The sequence below is a fragment of the Mauremys reevesii genome, linkage group 2, assembly GCF_016161935.1.
Source record: "Mauremys reevesii isolate NIE-2019 linkage group 2, ASM1616193v1, whole genome shotgun sequence".
NCBI classification, from domain to species: domain Eukaryota; kingdom Metazoa; phylum Chordata; order Testudines; family Geoemydidae; genus Mauremys; species Mauremys reevesii.
This window is the reverse complement of record NC_052624.1, coordinates 46,008,491-46,019,073: the sequence shown is the minus strand read 5'-3', so window position 1 is coordinate 46,019,073 and position 10,583 is coordinate 46,008,491. Positions and strand designations below refer to the sequence as shown.

Below are 10,583 nucleotides of genomic sequence, written 5' to 3'. Positions count from 1 at the left end.
GGGAGGCACCCTTCTCTGCTAGTGATCCACAAACTAGGGGGAAATAGGCATTCCTCTGCCTTAGTCACATGCAGGGCCTGATCCAGTAGGCATGCTCAGAAGCCGTCTAACTCAACAGCTGGGGGTGGGGAGGAAGGAAAAGGAGGACATACCTTATAACCCTTAGTCCAGTGGTTACAGCACTCACCCAAAAGCTGGGGATGTGACTCCTGCATCATGTCCCCACCTTTCTGATGAGGAGAAGGGATTTGAATAGGTGTCATCTACTTCTTAGGAGACTGCTCTACCCGCTAAGCTATGGGATATTCTGATGTGGGGATTCCTCAATCTCTCCTATTGAAGCTGTTCCCCTTTACCTAAGTAATTGAATAATTAAATATTAATTGGTCCCCAAAACAGTTATAATGACTCTATAGCCCAGTGGTGAGGGCATTCACATGGGAGGTGGCAGATTCCTGTTCAAATCCCTTCTCCTCATCAAATCTGGGGGATTTGAACTGGGGGTCTCCTGCACCCTGGTGAGTACCCTAACAACTGGGATAATGGTTCTATGAGGGATGGTTGCTACTGCATGAAGTTAGGCAGCCTCTCAGCACGCCTACTGAATTGGGCCCTGCACACAATTTAGTGGCTTTTCCTCTGGCTTGTGAATCACACTGGGGCTTAGGCAGGAGATAGGTGTCCAGGCACCCAGAGTGAGGAAGACGTGAAACATAAGCACCTAGGGAAATTTTATTGCAAAAGCTTGGGCACCGAGACAGTTTGGGAGCTGATTGGGTTATGCAGCAGCGGAGCAGGAGTTTTGTGGATCACAGTAGCACCCAAAAATGGGAGTTAGGTGCCTCAGTACCTTTGTGGATCCCACCTTGAGAGCCTGTTTTCCACTCATTAGATATCAGTTAATCTATGAGTAATTATTGTGATCTGAAGGGGTGGCTAGAATAGATCAACATTTAAACATCAGGAGGCTCTAATGGGACCGAGAACCATCATGGTAGCAGACACATAGGAATGCAGATATTCTCTGTTGAGGCATCCTGCTATCAGGTGTTGCCATACTGCATGGAAATGCGGGTGTACCACTGAGTCACCTGAACAGGTGGATTCAGTTAGAACCAACCAGGATATAAAAGGCATTTGAGCGTAAGTAGAAGATGGAACTATACTCTGGGATAGAGTCTCTGTAAGGAAAACAAACTAACCACCCTAGTAACAGCCTGGTATGGGGGAGATGATTAGGCAGAGGTTTAGGGTTGGTTGCTATTATTTCCATTACCAGTAATTGGAGTATACACAGCACTTATGTACTTTACTAAGAGCAGTGTGGGAATGTTGCAGGCTTTTGAAACAATAAAAAACACATTTCCTATATGGAGCTTATTAAACTTTCTCTCGGTTTCCTTCTCTAAAGGAGAATGATCTCCCCTCCCTGTAAATATTTCCACCTACCATGGTAAGAGCAAAAGGAATCAGGGTGCCATCTTCTGCACTATAGGCAATGAGAATTTAGCATTTCATTGCTGCTGCTCCACAGCTTTGAAGGAAGTAGAGGGGTGATCTCAAAGATACTGTTGATTCCACAGATCACCCTTTTGTCCCTTTCGATCCAGCCAATTGGTGAAGATGGGTCAGGTCAGGCTGAAAGTTCCCATATCTATCCAGAACTCTTAAGAGTGCTGAAGTCACTGGGAAACTATGTGGTCCAATCCCCTAGAACTTTGTCCTTATCCAAAATATAGATCCACTTAGGCAGTCTTAAAAGCTGGGGAGGTTTTGAAATGAGCAAAGTCTTTGAGTTGCCCCTTTGGAGCGGGCAGGATATTTGAATTTCTTGTAAAACGCTCTGTTGTGGAGATTCCTAGAGTACTTATCAGCGCAGCATCTAGCCACCCTTTAATATTGCTGCAGGGGCACCAGGACTTCTTCCTGATCCCAGGACAAAAGTGGAGGTGTTTGTACAGTGACACAAAAACTGGTTTATAGTACCACTGCAGCACCCTGATTTTAAAATACTGCTATTTTGTCTTTCGCCCAAGTGACTATTTGTAGCTTAAATTCTAGCTGTTGCCTCTTAATTGACTCTTCTCAAATGCAGAACAAGGGCAAATTCCCATTGAAAGAGAAAGCCTTAGTGCTGGGCAGTTTCTATGGCAGAGGTGGGCAAACTACAGCCCATGGGCCACATCCACCCTGTGGGACAGTTCTGCCCGGCCCCTGAGCTCCTGGCCAGGGAGGCTAGCCCCCGGCCCCTCCCCCGCTGTCTCCCCTCCCCCGCAGCCTCAGCTCGCTCAGCCGGCAGCACAATGCTCTGGGCGGCGGGACTGTGAGCTCCTGGGGCAGCGCAGCTGCAGAGCCCGGCCTGACCCGGTGCTCTGTGCTGCATGGTGGCAGTGGCAGCAGCAGCATGGCCTGGCTCCATCCGGGTGGCGCAGCTGTAGTGCCACCAGCCACCGGTGCTCCAGGCAGTGCGATAAGGGGGCAGGGAGCAGGGGGAGTTGGATAAAGGGCAGGGGAGTTCAGGGTGGTGGTCAGGGGGCAGGGATTGAATGGGGGCAGAAGAGGGGGCGTTGGATGAGGTGATGGGGGAAGTGAGGGGACAGGGAGAAGGGCTGGTTGGATGGGGCAGGGGTCCCGGGGGGCCGTCAGGAATAAGAGGAGGTTGGATGGGGCGGCGGGGGGAAAGGGGTGGTCAGGGGACAGGCAGCAGGGGTGTGTGGATGGGGCAGGGGTCCCAGAGGGGCTGTCAGGGGACAGGGGGTTGGATAGGGCAGGAGTCCCGGGGGAGGGCAGATAGGAGGTGGGGTCTGGGCCATGATCCCCTCCCCTAACCAGCCCTCCATACAATTTACAAAACCCGACACGGCCCTCAGGCCAAAAAGTTTGCCCGCCCCTGTTCTGTGGGGAGGGCCAGGGAAAGAGGTGGATCCATGTAACAATGGATATTCATCTCTATGTTTCCTGCTGCTCAGCCCCACAGAATCCTGCCCCACATCGTGCAGCAGACCAGCCCTGGCTCCACTGCCAAGAAACTCCCCATGGTCACAAGCTCAGGGATATGATTTAACCCTTAGAGCCAAACCCTGCTCTCAGTTACAGCAGTGTAAATCTGCAATACCTTAACTGAAGCCAGCAAGTCAGTAGCAGAGCTGCAAATAAGCACCCAGGTCTCCTGACCCCCACCCCTCTGTCCTAGCCATGCTGTCTAACTTCAATTAAAAGTCATAGATTCATTTAATATCATTAACAACCTTTTAAGTCAATTTAAAGCACACTTTTGCCTGGTAAGATACAACTGTTCCCACAGTGTTTGCTTTCTTGATTTTCTCTCTCCATATAAAATAACCTTGTGTAAACTTATGCCATATATTGCTGTCTTAAGTGAATAAGTCTAAATTAGATCTATTTTAGGCCTTTGTAATATACCTGTATAAATATTTTAATAAAATAATTTAAAATATACTATGCATTCTGTGATGTTTAATAGCTCTGTGTGTGCACGCGTGCATGTGCATAGGCGCATGATCACGTAACCATTTAAAAGAAAATCAGTAGCCAACCATTTTGTGGAAATGCCTGTTACTGGTATGAATATGTGTAGGACACTTGGAGTATAAGCACATGTGTATAATTTGTTCCTATTGTGAAAGCATGAGTCTTGGAGGAGCAGAACTGTGCATTTTCTGATTTCATACCAGCTATGTCTTCTCTTCCTTTAGCGGTAAGAAAAAAATGTAATCATGCTGAAAATAAAGGGGATGATACACTAATTCTTGTTCCTGTCTTACTTCTCCCAGCCATTGCTGTGCCACTGTGTCTTTGATTGAAAAGACAAGACTGTTGTCTATCATTTCTTGAATCTATCAGTAGTCTGATCTGTAATATACAAAAACTCATACTCAACTCTCTGGAGACAAAGTTGCACACATTGTGAGAGCTGAGGTCTGGCTGGAGACAGGGGCGGCTCCAGGCCCCAGCACGCCAAGCGCATGCTTGGAGCGGCATGCGGCGGGGGGCGCTCTGCCAGTCGCCGGGAGGGCGGCAGGCGGTTCTGGTGGACCTCTCGCAGGCGTGCCTGCGGAGGGTCCGCTGGTCCCGTGGCTCCGGTGGACCTCCCACAGGCGTGCCTGCGGAAAGTCCACCAAAGCCGCGGGACCAGCGGACCCTCCGCAGGCACGCCTCGGTGAGTCCACGAGGCCTGCTGCCCCGGCTCCTGACCCCCCAGCCCCCGCCCTGCCGCCCCTGGCGGCGAAATGTCTAGAGCCGCCCCTGCCTGGAGAACCCAGTAAAGAGGAGATGGAGACACAAGGCATCCAAACAACAAATCCCGAGAGGCACCACGATGGCATTTATGAAACATTTTTCAGCCAAGCACCAAAATTGTTTGGGTTTTCATGTGTTCATTTGACAAAAAGTCAAATTTTTTCACAGAAAGTAAATGTTTTTTGTTCAATCAAAAACCCAATTTTCTGTAAAAAAAAAAAAATAAATCACACAGTTTAGACAGAAAAAGTTGGCCGGCCCTACTTTAAAGGCAGGCAATATCATCGATGATAGTAGCTTCCTCCTCAGCAGTATTGTCCTATCTTCTTTTTTTGTTATTATCAGTTATTCATTCAGGGCTAGTGTTTTCAAGTGAGCTCAGCACATTTGAAAATCGGACCTTTGTCTTGGTGCTTAAATGGGAGCTGAAGTCTTTTGAAAATCTGCCCCATTTGCATGTGCTGAGCTCTTTTGAAAACCTGGCACTAAATATCTGTATGTATTTATGTCCTTTGATAATGTAGTTTGAACCATTATTGGAAAGAAGTTTGGAAAAAGTTTACATGACTTACTGTGGAGTGAATTCTGAGGGAATAGACTGTGCACAGGGAAGTTCTCAGGAATCTAGGGTTGGGACTCCATTATTACCACCACCACCAGCTAGGCTGCAGTGTAGCTGTGGTAGCTGCTCCGCTGCTTCTACTACAACCTATGGGCATCCTTACCGGCTTCAGCAGCTGCACTGTCCATTATGGGACACTTTGGTCAGCAGTCCCAGTCTTACTGGCTGTATGCCTGGCCCTCCACACCAACCAAATTACTCTTCCATAATAGAGCACAATGGAGCACAGCTCTAGTGAGCACAAGTGTTGCATGTTCCCATGTAAAGGTTCATCCTATTCTACTGCCTCTCTCCTGCACAGAAAAACCACACTCATTTTGCTACCTAGCCAGATCTTCCAGCTAGCTGTAGAGAGAAAGGGTTTGCTTCTGTGTTTAATATGTAGATTACTATTTGCTAATAAATGTCAACTAAAAATCTAGATGTAATGCAAAAGAAAGTATGTTACATTTCCAAAGAAGGAGCAAAATTCTGGCTGCCACATAGTAAAGGCATAAAAGAACCCAAAATAGTGACATTATACACACACAGCTAAAGCACCACTGATATCATCCTTGTTGTGGCCCAGTGGCCCTACAATTAGGAATAGTCTGTATGAATGGCTGTGCCTAGAGACCACTGTCAGTTAAGTAGTGTATGGTATACACAAATATGTAAGCCATTTGCTGACTCCTAGATTACTCTCTGAAGCCCCTATGCCTCAATCCTTTTCCAGCTCCTGCTACACAGGACTGGCAGAAGACTTTTTTCCAGGAGGGACAGAACAGAACTGTCCAACTTCCATCCCATTATTCCACTGTAGGTTCTCTGTCATGTGCCTATGCACACTACCATCCATAATCTGGCACATGGTATTATCTGTAATACATTACTGAGAAGTTCACATTTCCCATTTATAAGCACAATTTACACATACTAAACAAAATGCAAAAAAAAATGAAATAGAATAAACTGAATTTTCCTGTGGGAAGAGGAAAAATGTCTGCTTGGAATTGGACATTGCCCTGCAGAAGAAAATGTCCAGCAAAATGGCAGATAACATCACCTATACAAACAAAAGTGTGTGTTTTTTCCATGGGATTAGCAAGCAAATACTGTATATGCAATCCACCTTCTGCTTATATTATATTGTTCTGTTCATTTATCTTTTGCTGTATCAGTTTATTGCTGGCTATTAAACAAAAAACACACAACACTGATCTAAAATCCCATTCAAACTCTGTTTATTCTTTGCCCTTCTGTGATAATTTAAACAATGATTTAGTTACTTTTGCTGCAAAAAATCAGCTATACGTGTGAAACAAGCTCTGACACACTGCAGTATTATAAAGACTTGTTAATGGATGAGAAGAAAATGCTCTTTTCGTATAAAGGAAGCTCTGAACCTTTCTGCAGCAGGTGTTATCATCTGCAACAGATACTCCTGAACGTACATGTGTTAGTTGCTCTTAGGGCCTAGCAGAGTCCGTCACTCCACTGACTTCAATGGGCTTTGGACCAGGCTCTTAGGATGTGAGGAGAGGAGGAGGTTACTGAGAAAGTAATACCTGATCCAAACCTTTGATATGCAAAGACAACCAAATTAGAAAGAGTGTTTCTCTCTCTCTCTCATAAAGAGATAGATATAGAGATCTAAGCTTTGCCATTTAAATGTTCCCGTCCACTGTGAACAATTCCATTTTCTGTGGGGAAATAAATAATTGTGTCCTCAAGATCAGATAGAGAGGTTGAGCCACCACGGACTCCAGCTGAAGGCAAAAGATAATGATGATGATCACTGACCAGAGCAACCCAGAAACAAAGTCTCTGTAATAAGATATTGTGAAGTGTTATGTCTGTTCTTAGAAGAGTTATTGTATACCACTGTGAGGCATGAAGTGGTGTGTTCAGGAATGCTTAACTCAGGCCTTGAGCACCTTATGAGAATGTTCCCATCTGTAGCGGTTCATTGACTCACAGGCGCAATGCATCCTGCTGGTCATCCAGGAATTAGCTCGATTCCAGCCTCAGAATGCCTCCTGCTGGCTGCTGTCTTCCTACCAGTACCTGCTTTCTCCTGATCTCCACTTGTAGCACTTTAGGCCCTGTGTCCCTCCCAGACCCCGGTGCCCCTTATCTTGGGGTGCTGCCCAACAACAGTGCCCCCAGACTCTGGGTCTCCCCTCCCAGGGGAACCCCAACCCCCTATATCCACCTTGCCTCCGTGACTACTGCCAGTCATCATCTAGCCCCTTCTCTCAGGGGCAAACTGCAGTCTGTAATGGCCACTCATCACTGGCAAGGGGGCTGCCTTTCTTGACCCAGCTACCTCCCTGCAGCCCTAGGACCTCCCCTGGCCTTTAGCAAGGCCTCAGCCTGGGGACTCACCAGGCCAGAGTTCCTCAACTCTGCCTGCCCTTCCCCAGCCCTGCTCTGCCTCAGATACCCTGCTTGCTCTCCCAGGCAGCCTAATCCTCTCTGCTCCTCAGCTAGAGCAAAAGTCTCTCTCTCTCAATCTGCCCTCCTGGGGGGAGGGATAGCTCAGTGGTTTGAGCAGTGGCTTGCTAAACCCAGCATTGTGAGTTCAATTCTTGAGGGGGCCACTTAGGGATCTGGGGCAAAAAATTGGTCCTGCTAGTGAAGGCAGGGGGCTGGACTTGATGACCTTTTGAGGTCCCTTCCAGTTCTAGGAGATTGGTATATCTCCAATTATTACCTTTTATTACCCTTTTATCAGGGCCAGCTGTGCCCTAATTAGGTGAGCCACACCTGTGGCTGACTACCCAAGCAGTCTCCCTTGGCTGCTTTTAACCCCTTTCTAACTGGAGCGGGGTAACCATCCTGCTACACCACCCCTTAAACCTCATGGGTATTACACATTAACCCCACCCATAGACACACACACGGCTGTTTCGGCAATCAAATTAAGACTATTGCTGGGACCTCAGAGATGGGCACCACCATTGTTGTGCGAAGGGCAAAGGTGATGGTCACTGAGAAGGGAAATCTCCTGATTGGGCTGAAAAGTTCATAGGATATAAATAAGCGTTAATAAGGATCATCAACCCAAAATTTTCAAGGGAAGAAAGATGGTTTAGTGGATAAAATCCTGGACTTGGCTTCAAGAAATCTGAGCTCACATCCTGGCCCAGCCACAGACTTCAAATTACCTTGCATAAGTCAAGTCAATAATCCACCCTGTGCCTCAGTTCCCCACTTGTAAAATGGGGATAATACTACAGAGATACTGTGTGGATAAGATCCATTAAATGATTACAAGGCTTTTGATACAACTATGGCAAGGGCCATATAAGTACCAAAATAAATATATTCTGCTAAATTTTACATATGGCCACAGTAGCCCAGGCAATAACAAAATGAATCACTGAACTGAAGCCATCCCTGCTGGCAGGCATGATTGAAAATAATCACATTTTTCACTTTCCCCTCATTGTCTCAACCACCTGCTTTTCTCTGGCATTAAATGGAAGAATATTTTACCCCATTTGTCCCATAAAAATGACTTGATCTTTTCTACTGGGTGACAGTGCCACCAGAGATAATCCATTTTAACAGTTCAAGTCCACATTTATCTGGAGAGGCTGGGACTTGATCAGCAATGTCATTGCAAGGGAAACTTCTAGTGGAAGACCCTGTAATTTGGTACTTGTATGCAAAGTGCCTTGCTCACCTATGCCCTGTACAAATATTAATATTCACAAGTGAAGTGTCAACCAGAGCTGGGTGTTCATTTGTGATGGGATGGTCCCAAAGGTTAGTTTGCAGCACAGCGTGTGTTAGGACATAAGTTAGCACAATTCGGAATTGTACCATTTAATATTTAGCACAATTTTGAGTTGTACCATTTAATATTTACCATTAGGTGGTGCCCCTACAATTCATATAAAAGCTTAGCAATAATGGAATATGCGGCCACAAAAGTAGTTGAAGAGTGCTGTAGAAAAATAGGAAGTCCAAGGAGCAGTTATGCAGCTTAAATACCTCACAGCTCATATATGTCTCATGTTGTGTTTGCTCAGATATGCTTAAACATGAATCCCAAGCAGTCTAGCGCCTTCTTTCTCCTATCAGTTCAGTGGAATCTGCACTACCATAATGAAGAAAATATTGGTGCATCCTCACCACTCAGCAGTGCTTTGCTGTGGAGGAGGAGGGGGAACAAGAAGCGACCCGTCAAAAATCTGCAAGGGAAAGCAGGACACGAGAAGGGCTCCATGCTGGCTTATAGTGAGAGATGATTTAGGAGGCCCTGGAGCTCCAGAAGCTGCAAAATAAAAAGGAATGCAAAGGCTGCATAAATATCTGGTCCAAGAGAAATAAGTATATAAAACAGATTTTAGTGTTCTAGTATAAAATTGACAGATTACCTGCTTCATTCAGAACTATCCATGGGCCACTCCCTCTTGTGTTCAGTGTCTGAGCATAAAAACAGAGGGAGCCAAGACAGTGCAACATTCAGTCTTTATTCCTTCCTCCACGTATACCACTCTATCGTATCAAGCGCTTCCTGAAAGTAGAGTTCCCAAAATTCCTACACATATCGTACTACAGCATCCCTGTCACAGGGTGCACCACACACCGCTGGGCTGGCGCCTCCTCCTCTGGGCATTAGCTCTCAAGGCTGACGCCCCTGTCCATGGTTTACACACCTTCACTCTGACTCTGGTGTGCAGCTCCTCTCACTCCAGGACTCTCAGTGTTTCCTTTGTGATGTAGCCCTCTGTCTAGGTCACTCAGCATTTCCCTTCCAGGGTCCAGTCCATCAACAATCACAGGCAGTCTTCCCACTCACTGCCTCATTTCCATGCCACACTCTTGGTGGCTGTAGGAAAACCCAGGCCTACTCTCTTTTCTGGGTACCAGTCCAGGGACCTTCAGCTTAGCAGCCCTGGGCTTTCTCTGTCTGTCCTCACAGCTCCTTTCCTAAACTACTTCCAACCATTTTAGTTCCCCTTCACTCGCTGGGTGTATCAGCTCCAAGAAACCTCTTTGCAGGGAGTAACAGCTGCCTACCTTCCTGCAGCCTTTCCCGGCAGCCTAGTCTCTAGGCTGCTACCTGGATTTATAGGCCCTGCCTGTTCCTGCACAGGGGAGCCTCTCTGTAATTAGCTGCCTCCAGCCTAAAGCTGCCCTGTTTGCAGCATAATTAGCTGATTGAGCCCAGGTGGCCCTATTCAGCTCTTGCAGGGCTAGTGTGGGGAGCACACCCCATCACAATCCCCCACTGGGCAGCTATTTATCATAATATCCTGATTTAAAAGGATAATCTCTGTTAGTTGTTAGGAATAGAAGGCACATGACACAGCTGAGCAGTTCTGATTCCATCCCACCTCTTATCCCCTCATCTCCATCTTATCTTCCTTCAACAAACAAATGGCCCCTCGAACAGGAAGCAGAGTCTCCACCTTCCTCCAGACTTCTCCACGACAGGAAGCAGCGGCTGGCAAAGAGGCACGAACAAAGACTCCAACTTCCTCTTCCTTTCTCCTTCTCTTTTCTCTCAGATACTGAGCTGCAATGTTTCTCAGCACTTCCTGGCTCAACAGCTACTCAGAAAACACTGCTTACCTTCTACTTGGGTTCCCCTGACTCTTTCTCTCTTGTCTCCAGGCCACCCAGCTTGGCTACCTTTGCACACCTAGCAGTGCGTACCTATTGTAGGTCTGGGAGATGGCGAGCCTAAGCTCCCCCATATATAAAG

The 10,583-nt window shown here is 46.8% G+C and overlaps 1 long non-coding RNA gene across 2 annotated transcripts; it reads right to left on the bottom strand.

Moving 5' to 3' along the window:
* Window positions 1–8,689: 8,689 nt before the first annotated feature.
* LOC120398807 lies at window positions 8,690–10,073 on the bottom strand. Of its 2 annotated transcripts, XR_005594720.1 has the most exons (3): window positions 9,532–10,073; window positions 9,250–9,389; window positions 8,690–9,146 (listed from the first exon to the last, which is right to left on the bottom strand). It is a non-coding gene; the product is annotated as an uncharacterized LOC120398807 (long non-coding RNA). The 2 variants fall into 2 exon arrangements; XR_005594719.1 differs by having other exon boundaries at window positions 9,250–10,064.
* Window positions 10,074–10,583: the final 510 nt, after the last annotated feature.